At 40.8% G+C, this 16,299-nt stretch overlaps 1 protein-coding gene across 1 annotated transcript in view; it reads left to right on the top strand.

Annotated features, from left to right (window-relative positions):
- LOC148109364 (uncharacterized) overlaps nucleotides 1-11,689 on the top strand; it is a 296,844-nt gene extending 285,155 nt beyond the window's left edge. The window contains exon 7 of the mRNA XM_087864909.1: nucleotides 11,678-11,689. The gene's annotated coding sequence lies outside the window, so the exon portion shown is untranslated. The remainder of the gene's footprint in view (nucleotides 1-11,677) is intronic.
- Nucleotides 11,690-16,299: the final 4,610 nt, after the last annotated feature.

The following is a 16,299-nucleotide window of genomic DNA, read 5'->3' as shown; positions in this document are numbered from 1 at the left end:
AAACAATGAATTTGGACAGTTGCTCACCTCATACACAAAAATTAACTCAAAATGAATCAAAGATTTAGTGTGAAAGCTAAAACCATAAAACTTTTATGAGGAAACGTAAGTATAAATCTCCAGGGCCTTGGATTAAGCAGTAGTTTCTCAGATACAACATCAGAAGGATGAACAACAAAAGAAAAAGATAAATTGGTCTTCATCAAAATTAAAAACTTTTGCGCTTCAAAGGACACTATCAAGAAAGTGAAAAAGAAAACCTGCAAGATGGGAGAAAATACTTGCAAATTCTATAGATGGTAAACATCTAGCACCTAGAACATATAAAGAACTCTTACAACTCAGCAATAAAAAGACAAAGAATTCAACTTAAAAGTGGGGACAATTGTTGAATAGACATTTCTTCAAAGACACACAAATGGCAAATAAGCACATGAAAAGATGCTCAACATCACTAGTAATTAGGAAAACACAAATGAAAACCACAATAAAATACGACTTCATCCCCACTTGGATTGCTATAATAAAAAAGACCGATGATAGTAAGTATTGGTGAGGAGGTAGAGATTTAGAACCATTATTCATTGCGGTGGGAATGTAAAATGCTGCGACCACTTTGGAACAGAGTTTGGCATTTCCTCAAAAAGTTATTCATAGAATCACCATTTGACCTTGCAATTCTACTCTCAGGTGTAGACCCAAGAGAATTGAAAACATATGTTCACACGGGGACGCCTGGGAGGCTCAGTCAGTTAAGCGTCTGCCTTCAGCTCAGGTTATGATCCCAGGGTCCTGGAGTTGAATTCCGAATTGGGCTCCCTGCTCAGCGGGGAGCCTGCCTCTCTGCCCGCTGCTCCCCCTGCCTGTGCTCTCTCTCTCTCCCCCTCGTTCTCTCTCTGGCAAATAAATAAATAAAATATATATATATATTTTTTTTTTCACACAAAAACTCACACACAGATGTTCATAGCAGTATTATTCCTAATAGCTGAAATACAGAAAACCCAAACAGCTAATGAATGGATAAACAGAAGATGGCATATACACTCAATGAAATATTATTCAGCCAAAAACGGGAATGAGATGCAGATAAATGCTACAATGTGGGAGAACCTTGTAAACAGAATGCCAAGGGGAAGAGGTCAGACACCAAAGACCGCATATTGGAATGTTCAGACTAGGCAACTGCATGGAGACAGGAAGTAGACTAGTGGTTACCAGCGACTTAGGGGAATGAGAAGAGAGTGCTAATGGTACGGGTTTCCTTTTTGGGTGATGAAAATATTCTGAAAGTAGATAAGGATAATAGGTGCACAATCTTGTAAATATACCCAAAGCCATTGAACTGCACACTTTAAAAGGGTGAAATATATCTCTGTATAAAAATAAAACTGTGCCCTGTAATTTTATAAAGTTACTAGCTATCATTATTGTTTGGTAGATATCATAGGATTTTTTAATATAAACTATGCACATAGAGACAGTTTTGTTTCTTTCCAATGTTTATCCTCTATTTCTTTTTCTTACGTCGTTGTAGTGGTTCGAACCTCCTTGAACAGAAGTGGTGAGATTGGTGGGGCGCCTGGGTGGCACAGCGGTTAAGCGTCTGCCTTCGGCTCAGGGCGTGATCCCGGTGTTATGGGATCGAGCCCCACATCAGGCTCCTCTGCTAGGAGCTTGCTTCTTCCTCTCCCACTCCCCCTGCTTATGTTCCCTCTCTCGCTGGCTGTCTCTATCTCTGTCAAATAAAATAAAATCTTTAAAAAAAAAAAAAAAACAAACTTAAAAAAAAAAAAAAGAAGTGGTGAGATTGGGCATCCTTGCCTTGCTCCTGATTTCCTGAGGACTCTTATTGTATTAAAAATTGAGTAAGATTTTAGCTGTAGGATTTTCAGAGATGCTTTTTATCATATTGGAAAAGTTCTTTTCCATTCCTAGTTGGTTAGTGTTTTATCATAAATGGATGTCTGATTTTTTCAGAAGTTTTTTCTTTATCCATTAAGTGCCTCATACAGTTTTTCTCTTTTATTCTTGAATCTTTCACTTTATCTTGTACCTGATATCAATGAAATAGACACTGGGATAGACAACGAAATAGAGGATCCCCACAGGAGATTTTCAGGGCTCGGGCTGCGTACAATCCACATTCCTTTGGCTAGAACTAGTTACGTTTACACCTAAATGCAAGGGTTAGTGGGAATTATAGTCTTCCTGTGTGCCTAGAAGAAACATGAAATGATTTGGTGAAAACAGAACAACTACAGTGATGATGATAAAATAAAAATGATGCCGTTATAGTTCCGTAGCACTATATGCTATCTAATTCAAAAGTCCTTTTCATTTTCTATGCTTTGTATTAGAATTCAGCGTGTTATCTGTCCATATTCATGTTGGATAGGCTGTTGCCCCCGATCTTCTATTCTTTATTCTTCATACATTCCCGGCCTTTTCATCCAGTCCCAAAGTTTTCCATCTTCCTTTTTGGGCTTAAGACCCTGAAATTCACTTCTGCAGTTTAGACAACTCTCTTGAAATCCGAACCTCATTCCAGGAGGCCTTTGAAGCATGTCCACATGGATATTACATTTAAAAGGCCCCAGACTTACTTATTTCCTTTCCAAACCCTTTCTTCCCAGTATCTTTTCTAACTCAGATAAAAGCATACTGTGCACCCCATTATTTAATCCACATTCATCGCTGACTTGTCTCTCTCACTTCCCACATCTAATCACTTTCTATGCATTAATCTTCTAAAATCTCTCTCCAATTGATTCCCTCTTCTGTATTCCCAGAGCTATGGCAGATCCTTACCCTCCCGTGTGGAGAATCACAGCATCCTTGCCTCACAGCTCAGCCCCAATGGCTCAGCCCCCTTTGAGCCATCTTTCACTCATCTCAGGATAGCATTTCTAAAAGTGCAAGTATAATTATGGTACTTTCATACATTTAACAATCTAATGGCCTTCTCTTACAATGTTTATTTTCAGGCTTTTTTCTCTTATTTCAGAGTAGTGGGAATCTGTTTTCAAAAGAAGGTTCAAATCCTGGAGTTGAACAAAAAAGTAAATGGATGGCCGGAGCCAGGTTTCTCCCTGCCAGGGCGTTTGCAATAAGCAAGGAGGGAAGGCTGGAACGAACCCCTTAGTGCTGGATTAGAGTTGGACATGTCAAGTATGAACTCACATGTAGCCTAATATATATACAGACGGGCAAGTATAGGAACAATTGCGCTTGTGTGTGTATACCTAGGCTTGAATGTCTGCACATGTTCCCTAGCTCTTCCTGCTGACAGGGCCTGGGGGCAGTGCTGCCCCAGTAGCAGCTAGCGTACCAGTGCCCAAACACTGGTTTCTAAACATCATGCTCCGACGAAAGGAACTAGGACTGTTTGGACAAGTGGCTGGTTCTCGGGCTGAGGCAGTAAAAATAAAATAGAAACCTGGAGCATTTGGTATTCCCTAAAGCAATAAAGCGCTCAAAAAACAGGAGAATGGGGGCATGTCAAAGGGGTATAAGAGCTGACCTAAAAAAGTTCCCAATGACCAAGGCTTGAGTAATTTGAGTGACAAAATAGATAACGTGGTATTAGATTACAGTTGAAAGTATAAAATGAATATATATGAGTTCATCCTAATGTAAATAAATGATTGAACAAATTAATAACTGGAATGGAAGGGACAAATCTTCCTTATAAAATCATTCCACAGCTTAGGCAGATACGGCTCCCTCCAGGAAGTAAAGTTTTACTCTCATCCTTCAATGGGAGCTGAACTTAGTGACTGACTCCCAGTAAGAGAATTTGTGAAGAAGAGAACAGTAACTTTCCAGAGGAGAAACCTGGGAAATGCTAGTGGTCAAGGTTAGCATCATAATGGTAAGACTCGTTGATATCAGAGGCCTCCTGCCATGACACGATGAAAAATGTACCTTATCTCTGCGGAATTCCTCCCCAAACCTATAACCCTCGTCCGGTCATGTGGAAAACAGCGGACAAGCCCAAAGTGAAGGACTTTCTCTAAAATACCTGGCTAATATTTCTCAAGACCGTCAGGGTCACGAGTAACGAGGAAAAACTGAGGAACTGTTACCCATCAAAAGGGATAAGGAGGCATGATGACTAAACGCAATGTAGAGCCTTGGACTGGATGCTGGAGCAGAGAAAGTACCTTCGTGGAAAAACTGGGGGAGCAGGAAGGAAGGCTGGAGTTGAGCTCACAGTGTACCGGTGTTGGTTTCTTGCTTATGACGACTGTGCCGCGGGAATATAAAAGGTCAATATTAGGCGAAACTCAGTGAGGCATTTACCGGAACTCTCTGTACTATCTTGGCAACTTTTCCGTAAATCTAAAACTAGTTCAAATTTTAAAAGTTATTTCAAAAATTAAGAAGGCCCAAGATAAAACAGAGAGTAGCAAAGCTGCTGTGCTCCAAGTAGAGTTGCAGGACCCGGAGTCCTGACTCCCCGGCCACCCTGCAGGCCCTCCTCGTCCACCTCCCACCCTCCCCAGGGCTCTGGACTTGTCTGGCCCGTGTTTTGCAAACAACCACCTATAGAATGAAACCCAGACTCCCTGACATGCCTTCCAGTGCCCTTCATATTCTCACCCTTGCCTCCCTCTCCTCTTCATCATCTGTTGATCTCCTGCCTCCTGTATTTATTTCCGTCATATATTCTGAAGGCAATTTCTTTCCTTCAAGCAGACCATGACCTTTGTGTTGATTTTGTCCGTGCTGGTCTTTCAGCTTAGAAGATTTTTCTCAAGTTTGTTCAGCCCCCAAACTCTCCATTTTATGCCCTCTATACCATCTGAGAATTCAGCTCAACAGTCTTCTCCTCTCCAAAGCCTCTAAGGGGAGGATGGGGCTTTGGCAGTATTTCCACAAGAAGGTACCATCCCTCTTCGCTGTCTGTATGCACACGGCCTTCCTCCAGGGGCTGACAAGCCCCCGAAGGAGATGTCGTTCATCACTTGGTGCCAAATATCTAGAAGTGCCTAGGACAAAGTAGGGATTCAGTACATGTCAAATAAATGGATAAACAGCTGGATGGATGAATGGACAGTAGCAAGGTTAATAAGACTAAGTTAGTTCCTTTTCTCGTGGCATTTATATTTATTTGAATCTAACTGTTGTCAGGCTACAAACTCAACATTTTAGTAGGCAAGTCGATTGCAGTTTTCTAGCATAGAAAGGAAAGCATCGGGTCTTGGGGGGTAAGTACTAGCCTGAATTCCTCCAGTATGTTTAGGAAACATATTGAAGGGTTTGGATTTTACTCCTTTAAATAACAACACTTCTACATGGTGTGTACTTTACAGAAATTAAATGGGTGCTGTGATGTTGCTTGTTCAGTCTGCTGGCGTGTGGAGGAGTCGTCAGTAAAGCTGGCCGCGTGCGTTCATTTTCATGAGCCCTTTTATGAAGTCATGCTTTTTGATGCAGGTGGGCCAACTATTCTCAGCCACTTTAATTTGCCAATTATTGTACCCACGGATAAGAACAGATCGTGATTAGTCTCACATTTTGCTCACTGGGCAGCTTAATGTTCTTGTCACCTTACATTGAGTTTTAAATGTGCGAAGTGCAGAGTGTCAAATGCTCTTCTCCGACTTCAGGGTGGGAGGGTGGTCGTACCTAATTATTTGCATTGCTTCTGGACGCAGAAATTAAAGGGTCTGATTGATTAATAAAAGAACAAGATAATATGGCAGAAGTCGATCAAGGAAGGGTATGCACGTATATGTGCGTATATAAAGGCTTAGGTGTAACTTTTTATTTTCTTTCGCAAAAGCACTGTATGCTAGCTTATAGGATCTGAGCGCTAGGTGATGGCTTAGAGGACTACCATTTAAGGAAAGAAAGAGAGAACGGTAGGATCTTATTTACAAAGTAGCATTGAACCTTAATAATTTCCTTCTTTGAATATTCTCAGGCAACACAGGTGACCCAAAACACACAATGAGATGCATCATTTTTGAATGTAACGAGTACTCACTGCCTTGTACTTTGGACGGTTTTACTCCAGCTGTGCCTCACTAACGCCTTCTTTCAAAAATTGCCATAGAAAGGTAGAAAAGTTCCCTTTGGAAAAATCCAAAACCACCCTGGCAATTTTGTTTGCTGTTCTTTTGCTTAATTGTCTGGGAGTAAAGTTGACTCATTTATGGGAACTAAATCTAGTGCCACTATTAGCAGGAAAGATTATTTAACAGTAAAAGAAGCCATGGGAAACTGTCAGGCACGTCGCATCCCAGACATAAACTTTATTCGCTACCCTCTTGAAGAATTTGTTTGCATATAATGTTGTTCACACCACTGATAACAGAAAATGTATTTAATAACTACTCAGAATTAATATGCTGTAGTATGCATGGCTGCCTAATTTAATTTATCTCTGATTAAGCCTATTATGTTTGAGATCACTTTACAGAAGAGATTTTTTTTTTGCCAGCTGTAAGCTTATTTGAATTGTAATATAAGTTAATAATGTGTGAAATAACCAGTGGTGCCTACTTCTAAATGTTAATTTTGCCAACTGACTTCCTGAGATGATGCATACCCAGATCATTCATTGACATTTAGTTAATATCTTGCATGAAGACCAGATATTGGAATAAATAGGAGAATTAACTATTTTAGGAGGCAAAGACAAATGAAACAGTAGTGCTTAAATCCGAAATCCAGAGTAAAGGCCATTGCATTATAAAAGTAATTGAAAATCAATGATTGACAAGCACATAACATGACAACTAGTGCGTAACTTTTGCATGAGTTCCACTGTAACTGTATCCCCTCAACGTTAAACAATCATTTGATTGGGTAGGGGGGAACCTCAAGAGATTGGCAGCGACTGCTAGAACATTTGCCTTGATGTCTGGGCAATTAGGTCTCTTCAGTGGGCCCAGCAGGAGAGAGGGAAGGGACTTCTGCTGCTGCTATTCGGTGGCTTGTTCGCCACGCTTGTCTTTATGCCTGTCCCGAACCAGCTATTTCATCCGCCAGCCCAGTTCTCATTTTCAGTGTCATCACCAAAGAAGTGATTGGGTGATTACGACCCCTTGCTCAGCAGTTGGCCTCACACTGAGCTACATGCCTTTCTAGATATGGTTTGCGTTGTGCAGAATGTGTATATATATTTGCAATACTTTTATTTTACTTTTATTATTTTTACATTTGCTTCTGACCTACCCCAAAAGGGTCTTTCTCCCTACTGGGGATGCCTTTCCTGGTTCTAACTGGAATTCCACCTGGTCCTCAAGACCTTGTATCCTACCTACTGCCCTGTGCAGATTTCCCAACCGTCTCTGGCCATAGTCTTTTCCTCTTTGATCTCCTCTTGAGGTCAGAGGCTCCATCATTTAGTCACCTTTCATGTGTCACACGGTGAGCTCCCTGAAGGCAGAGAACTTGAGTTTTAAACCTTTGTGGCCCCACAGTGCCCCAAACAGCTTCTCGTGTGCATACACACACCAAGTCAATAGACGGTGGTGATTGATGGTCAGCAGGAAAACATGACAAGACAGAAACTTATATATCGTGATCCTTAGGTGAATAAATGTAAAGTCAGTTTGTGGCTTCTCATTTGTTTGAAATGTGAAATGGAAATTTGCATGTAATATTTAAAAACTCAGAGCCCGTAAAGTAGATTTCTCCTTGCTTTGAGTGGCTCTTATTAGACCTATAGCTTGAATCTCAGAATGTATGCAAAGTAGTGTTTTTTAGCCCACAGTAACCTTAGAATCAGCTGGGGAATTTCAAATATATATTCTGATAATTGGGACTCACCTTCAGACCAAATCAGGAAATAATATCATTTTACAAAGCTTAGCCAGATGATTCTAGAAAGACGCCAAAATTGAGAACCACTGGCGTAAAGGAGACTTAAAGGTCATTAAATTCATTCATCCATCTGGTATCTGATTGCTTTCTACAGCTGTTTGGCAATGAAAGAAGAGAACTTCTAATAGGGGGATTAAAATTGCAACTTTCTGATGCAAACATCCAGTCCTCGGTCAGCCTACAAACCAAGGTGACTGACTGTCATGGTTTGCCAGACTGTCCCAGCTTTAGCCCAGAAAGCCCTACACAGTGGGAAACCCATCAGCCACAGACAAACCAGGATGACTAGCCAGCTTACTACCAACACACTCATTCTTTGGATTCTACAGTGTTGGGTTTTTTTTATAAATTTCCTTTTGAGAAGGAGGAAAGGTATGCTTTTGAGGCAGAGTATTTAATGAAAAGATAGAAATAATTAGAACACTTTAAAACCTTAGCAGCCTTGAGGGGGAAGAGACATATCAAGAGAAAAAAGGGAAAACACAGCAACAGGTTATGTTGGAATTCCTGCAATTAAGATGAAGGAGGGGGGTTTATTTCATGTAATTAATTAAAGAACATAAAAAATAGTCATTCACTTTTATCTCTGCTATGTAGATAAATTAAGAATGATTTTGTAATGTAAGAAGGCATTAAATGAAAATCCCAAATTTGTAAATATAATCAACTTAGCTATAAGCTCCTTGAGGATAGTTATTTTTACAAGTAAGAACACAAAGACTTATTGAAGGCTACATGGAAAGTTACTGACAGAGCATCCGGCTCCTGGATACTTTTTTGGTAGGTTCTTTGGCCTCTTTCCTGCTATATATCCTTTTATTCCCAGCAAGATACAGCACAGCCCTTTCCTTTCAGATATAAAAGTAAATGTTGGTAGGTCGATAGAAGAAGGGAAAGTGTTTTAGTAACAAATCATTTTAATGGTTTAACTTGTAATTGTAGCATCAAGAATTATGCCCATGAAATGCCCATTTAAGTTTTATTCTGGCATCACAATGTCGTCCTGCAGCCTAAGGATTAGTTTATCCCACAGTGATTTTCCATCCAGGTCATGTTGATCACTGAGCAGTCAGTCTGATCACTACCCTGTTGATTCATTTCATTCACTGATTGCCAGAATTGCCAGATGTGTCCCAGTAATCTGACTGTCTTCAACACCAAATCAAATCCACCAAACTGGCAGCAGTTCATTCAGAGTGTTGGTGATCAGAGATACTGATGGTACCATGCAGGTGAGATGTTAACCTATACTTAGAAATTTCCTTGAGGGGGCGCCTGGGTGGCACAGTGGTTAAGCATCTGCCTTCGGCTCAGGGCGTGATCCTGGCGTTATGGGATCGAGCCCCACATCAGGCTTTTCTGCTGGGAGCCTGCTTCTTCCTCTCCCACTCCTCCTGCTTGTGTTCCCTCTCTCGCTGGCTGTCTCTATCTCTGTCGAATAAATAAATAAAATCTGTAAAAAAAAAAAAAAAAAAAGAAATTTCCTTGAAACCATGATAGGCTTTCTCCCATAAAAGTCATATGGTGCTGTAGGAGTAATCATCCATAAATAAAACCTCTGACACATTATGTTTTCCTTTTTTTCCTTATCCAGACCATTTAGCTGAGGTCGTAAAACTCAGAGAAACATTATAGAATGGGAAGCTGCAGTCAACTCATCCTCTTTCTTAATTAACATATGTTAATAAGTAGTACCTGAAAAAAAAAGTGGGGACGATCTGTAGGCAAATAAGTTTGTAATATGCCAGGTAGAATAAAATCAAACTGGTACCTTGAATGGGGGAGAGGAGCACATATCCCAAAATTACCTAACCGTAGCACTCTGTGTCATTAATATCTGGAGGAACTTCGTCCAGCCTCCCAATTTTGTTGTTAAATAAACAGTTTCCCCAAAAGGTGAAGAAACTGCTCCAGAGTCAAATATTTTCTTTAATTTTTTTTTCCAGGCTCCCCGTTCCCCCCTGCTTTCATACTGCTTTCCCTAATTGCCTATAAGAACTTATCCCCATCACTCCCAAGTAACTCACATGTGGCTTCCACTGGACGAGCTTCCCAGTGATGTGATGCCTAAGAACTGAAATGAAAACTATTCACTTAGAAAAGATGTCCTTCTAGAGAGTTAAAGGTTTCTTCTTACGCTCTGATTTTAATAGCTTTTATTTATCGGGCACCTAGAATATGCCAGGCTCTTTACGTGCATTTTGTGATTTAATTCTCATAAAAACCTGCAAAATAGATAATATTATGTCTGTTTTCCTGTTGGGGAGCTTTCTGAAAATCTCACGTTTACTAAGCGGAGGCGTTAGGATTTGAAACAAGGTCAGTCTGACTACAAAGTCTTTCATCAAGTTCAAAGGTACGATCACAGCTGCGTTAGAAGCATTGTTGTTGACAACATGTTTACTTTTTTAAAAAGTTATTGGCCCATAATTGAGTTATGGCATAGTATAGAGAGAATTACGTAATTTCAGGTAAACAAATTTGTAAGAAATATATTTGGGAAAAATAAAAATATGTTAAAAGGATAACCAGTAAGCTGACTTAACGAATGAGGTAAGGAATATATAATATACATTAGTATATACGTAAGTGCATGCATTCTTAAACGAAAAATAGATACTGTTCAGGGCAGTGAAAGGACAGGGACATGATTGGCATGTAATTGTGAGAATTTCTTATCTGGGTTGTTTTTGCTGGATAATGGTTGTTTTTTATATGAATTTGGGGTACATGTTGTTGAATGAATGAATGAATGAATGAATGAATGAATGAATGGAATTTCACAGTAAACATTTAGTGAGTTCATTACTTGAATGCCTTCCAAGGGAGTGATTATTACTTAGAGTTATCTTAAAGTCAGATAACTTCCTGCAGTCTCTTCTTTTACCTAATAAACTTATACAGCTTTTCTTAAAATAGTTATTTGGGCCAGTCATCTTACTATTTTTTTAAACCCCTTTCTTGATGTCTACATATATGTGTGTGTCTGAAATACAAATGAATAGTGAGAGGGTCACCAGATATTTGAGTATAGCCCACAACATAAAATACAGAATAAAATACAGAGATCAAAACAGAGAAGGGGGGTGCTCAATGAAAATATAGATAACTCAGAAGTAGAAGAAAAACTTTTAAAAACCTAAATATCTTTAGGAAGATGAGAGGACAGTATTACATCTACAAAATAAAAAGGGCATCCTATAAAAGAAAAGGGACAATCCAAAAATAAGAGCTCCTGGAAATTAAACTTACAGTAAAAAATATTATTCAGAGGTGTAGAAGATAGAGTCAAGTATACATTCTAGAAAGTTGATTAATAGGCAAAGATGGACAGTAGGGGAAGAGGGAAAAGAAAATAAGAAATGCAGTGGATCAGTCCATGAGGTTCAGCATTTTACCATAGGAGTTCCAGAAAGAGAAAACAGGAAAAAAAAATGGTGAGGAGACAAGTATCAAAAAATAATATAAGAAAGAATTTCAAAATGGAACAACAATCCAGACTTGAAGTGTCCAGAACAGTGGATGAGAAAAGATCCTCGTTGAGATCCTTTAGTATGAGGTCTCAGAACAGCAGGGATTACAAGGACGATTCCAAAACCTTCCAGAGAAATAAAACAGGCCATATATAAAAAGATCAGGAATGCCAATTACACCAGACTCCTCAAGCACCACACTGAAATCTAGAAGACAGTTCGGCCCTCAGAATGCTGAGGGGGACGACTTTTTACTTAGGATTCAATGACAAGCTTAACTAGCAAGCATTGAGGGTAGAATTAAGACGTTTTCAGACGCTCAAGGAAGGTCTCAACGAATTTACCTCCCGTGTACCTTTTCTCAGGAAGCTACTAGAGAATGAGCCCTACAAAAATGAGGATGTAAACCAAGAAAGAGGAAGCCATGGGATCCAGGAAACGGGGGACCCAACACAGGAGAGAAGCACAGGGATTTCGCAAGATGGTGTTAAAAAGAAGCCCCAGGACAACAGGTGGGCAGCTGGCCTGGGAAACGGCTAGACCAGACGACTCAATGGGAGGCTCCTTGAGGGAAAAATAGATGGCGACAGATTAACTGATGGTGTTGATCACGGAAAAAAAAAAAAAATGGTTTTAATTGGGCCTTTGTAGTTCCTTTGAGAAGTGCAAGAGTAGTTAGTAATAGATAGACCAAAAAAAAAAGGCCACCAGGAAAAACTCAATATTGAACAAGGTAGGAAGTGTTTTCTTACACTATGTGGCTCGATAGTAAACAATTACTATATAATCATAACAATCTAAACACAGAATTTTGGTTTAACCCCAAATTGCTACTTTAATGTACTGGAGAGATGCGGGAGGAAGCTCGTTGGGAGGTGGTGATGGTACAAGGGTGCTAAATTTTTCTTTGCCTTCTAGTGAGACAGAAGATGATCTCTAAAAATGGTAACTTGAGAAATACCAGTCTGTACACAGTATTTAAATATATAGAACCAAATATTGGAACTGGAAGTTAAAAGTAGTTTTCTCTCCCATGGCAGGAGTCAACCTCCTTGTGGGGAGGGGATGGGTTAGTTACTGGTTAGTCCCTCTCCTCTGGACAAGTGCATAAATTTATCAAACTGAGAGTAACTAACTGGGTGGGGCAAGAGTCTTACCTGTAGAGCGAGCTCAATCCGGCAAATAACTAACTTTCGTAATAAAGCAAACCAAAAACCATGGTCTCTTCCAAGGAGCAGGAAGGGGTGATGGGGGCAGGTGACAGAGGGGACTGTTGTTTTTAGTTATAGGCCTTACAGTACCATAATACTACTATTTGCTTTTTTAAACTATAGGCATATATTAGTTTGAGAAGTATTAAGTGGGTTAAAAATTACTGGAATTAAAAATAGAGGTTGTAGGGGCACCTGGGTGGCTCCAATGGTTAAGCGTCTGGCTTCGGCTCAGGTCATGATCTCAGGGTTCTGGGATGGAGCCCCACATCGAGCCCCGCATCGGGCTCCCTGTTCAGTGGGGAGTCTGCTTCTCCTTCTCCCTCTGCTGCTTGTGCTCTCTCTGTCTGTCTCTCTCTTTCAAATGAATAAATAAAATCTTAAAAAAAAAAAAGGAAGAAAGAAAGAAATATAGGTTGTAAAACCAAAGTGTACAACCCTCCCTCACTCCCACACACCAAAAAAAAAGAGGAAGAAGCTGATGGTGCTTTTTTTGGGGATCTCTTTCAGAACGAATTTATTTATCCCACATCTAATAACAAAGTAGGGGCTTTAGGACCCTCTGCTGGTCTCACTTCAGCCAACGTGGCCTGTCACCTGCAAGCACACCCCACATTCTACAGAGCCACTGCGCGGCCCTGCACAGCGTCTGTACTTCCCTTCACCTGGGCCTCTGCTCACCATCTGCTCCCACATAGTCACACACGCACTCACTCCCAGAGTCCCCTCGTTCCACTTCTCGCATTTTGTATCTCAGCTTAGATTCCTCTCTGAAGGGTCTTCGAGGGGCCCTGGATCATAGCATTCTCCCCTTTGTTTAAATCCTTGTTGTATTGCTTCTGGCACCACTTACCACAATCCTGGTATGTTTTGTTTTTTGTTTTGTTTTGTTTTTTACTGGTCTTGTTGCTAAAAGGCTAGAAGGTGACAAGGGCAGGAGCCATACTGCACCAATATTTATTCCTCCTATAGAGCTTGGCAGAGTGCTGACATAATCCAGGTACTGCCTCAGATAATAATTAAATGAATAAATTAATCTTTCATTAAATGTGGAATCTGTTCAGTCATATGGCCCAGAGTTAAACATCTGCATCCACATAAATAAATATTACTGGAAGGTAAGGATTTTGTTTGTTTTTGTTTTAGGAAGCTTATATGCTTTCTCCTAAATGAGAGGATGGCATTCGGAGCCCAGAGGGTTAACTGCTCCCTAAACATGTTTGCTTCTGCTTCCTTTATGGGGATGTATAAAGCTTGCCACCTGGAGGGTCGAAGTTTTTGTTTGACTCTGCAAAGATTCCAGGTAGCCTGGCATTGAGGAAAATTGCAAACAGGATCTAACCTTGACACGCCCCCCCTCACCCCCAGAGGAGCTTCTAGACATCACCCTGTGCCTGGTGGACAGTAGCATAGGCCAAGATGAGGCAGGAAAGGGGAGAACCTCTCCTGAGGCCAGACCGCTAAAAAAGGCATTCCAGAAATACTCCATGATCACATGAGCACGCAGGGCGAGTGGCGCCCTGGGACTTACCTCCACAGCTTCTGACACCTGACTGAAGCCCCTTTCTACTTCATCAGGCTTCATGCCGCATCCCCCAATCTTTTTATGACCACTAACTGATCATCTTAACAAATTACACAACAGGATTAATCTAGAACATTCCTCTGTGCAAACAGTGGCATACTGCGGAGCCACGGGAGAGAATGAGGTGGATCTGTCCCATTCTGACATGGTGAGAGCTTTAACACGTACCGCCGAAGGGATAAGTCAGCGTGGACCAGGAGGGTCCCCTTCATGTCTCTACTGCGATATCACCATTTCAGTGAGGTCTTCCCTAGCCACTGTGTTTATAATCGCAAGCGTCCCCTCTCCCACATTTTCTCCATTAGCATTTATCCCTATTTGACATACCATATATTTATTTTACTCGTTTGTTTATGATCTGTATTCCTTGCTGGAATGTAAGGTACATTAGGCTTCTGTGTGTTTTATTTACAGCTTTTCCCCCCCAATGCCTTAAAATGACTGTGTGAATGAATTTGTATGAAAAAGTGCGTTATTTGCATAGAATTTTATTATTTGTCCAGAATCTCTAGAAGGCTACACAAACCTAACAATAGTTCTCTCTGAGCAGTGGAACTAAGGGCACGTGGGAGGAAGAGTAACCTCTATTGTATATATCTTAGCGTGTGCACGCATCACTTCTTAAAATAAAAACACTGGTTGAAGAGAGAGTCCCATCTGCAGTGTTTCTCAGATGGCTATAATAAAATATAAGTTATTTAGTTAGCACCATTTATTTCTGGTCCTGAGATAAGGAACACCATTTAGAATTTACTTTCTTTGCCGAAATCAAGTTGTAAGTGCCCCATGATTCGAGTCCATGGACTTTATACTTTAGGAAGCCTTAATCAGCAGAGACTTTTTATTTTCCTTCAGAGTGGTACCATTGGTACTGATGTAGTGGGGCAAAAAAACAAAAAGGTTTTAGGTCAGATACATTCGTATCTTATTACTTTTAGCGAAGTGGCCCAACGCAGGTGACTTAATCACCCGGAGCTTCAGTTCTCTTACCTATAAAATTGGGATAATTTTTCCTACAAGCAGAGGGTGTTGTCCAAGTGAAACAAGACGAAGTCTGAATGTTCAGCACCCAGCAGTATGTGGGTCGCAGCAGGGTCAGGAAATGTTAAGTCCTTCCCTTTTCTCTGCAGAAGGTGACCTAGAGAGCAGACTTGTAGTGATACCCTTATCCCTAAGTTCTCCTAGTGTGGTCCCAGCAGCACCGGGGAGTTTATTGGAAATGCAAGGTCTCAAACCCCACCTGATCTAATGAATCAGCATGTAGTTTAACAAAATTCCTGATTTCTCTGCACGGTGGAGTCTGAGAAACTCTATTTTTATACTTCTTATGGCAGTGTTTCAGACAGGGTTGCGTTAATCGTGTTTTTTATTTTCTGTATTTTATGATACTTAGACATCTTAGGGCCTCGCAGGTCCCAGGGGAGGCGCTGTCCTTGTAGGGTTCGCTAACTCCTAGAGATCTCTAACAGTTGTCCTAGGAACACCCTTCTGATGTGCAGATCAAGCAATCCTGAGTCCGTGCCCCCACCTGCCTCCTTTTATCAGGCTTTTGCAGTCCAGAATATTATCCCCCTGCCCTAAATCACCTCAGGGCCAGGTACTGGACAGTTAGGAACCAATGCTATACCACAGAGCCCACTGAAATTATGCACACTAGCCAGTCCTAAACCCCTTACCTTGCCTTGCTTTGCCTTTCCTGCAGAAACCACAAAAAAGTTTGTTGCCCACGTTTCCCCCTTATTCCCTCTGACTGCAGCTGACCCTGCTGCCTCCAGGCCTTCTTGGCACCACATGCCCCCCTCCTCTTGGGAACTGCACATAGCAAGTTGTCTTGTCGTTGGCAAGCATCTGCTAAAATGCTGGCCTCACCACACCTGAATACAACCAAAATCCCAGGTATATTTCCAAACAAGGCTGCCCTTTCTATTTTTTATTGGTTGATTATGTTATGTTATGTTATGTTATGTTATGTTATGTTATGTTATGTTATGTTATATGTTAGTCACCACACAGTATTTCATTATTTTTTGATGTAGTGTTCCATGATTCCTTGTTTGCGTATAACACCCAATACCCCATGCAATATGTGCCCTCCTTACTACCCATCACTGGGCTAGCCCATCCCCCCACTCCCCTCCCCTCTGAAACCCTCAGTTTCTTTCGTGGAGTTCATAGTCTCTCATGGTTCGTC

The sequence above is a fragment of the Ursus americanus genome, chromosome 10 (genome assembly GCF_024610735.1).
Source record: "Ursus americanus isolate L20-20 chromosome 10, mUrsAme1.1.p, whole genome shotgun sequence".
Taxonomy (NCBI): Eukaryota; Metazoa; Chordata; class Mammalia; order Carnivora; family Ursidae; genus Ursus; species Ursus americanus.
This window is presented reverse-complemented; position numbering and strand designations above follow the sequence as displayed.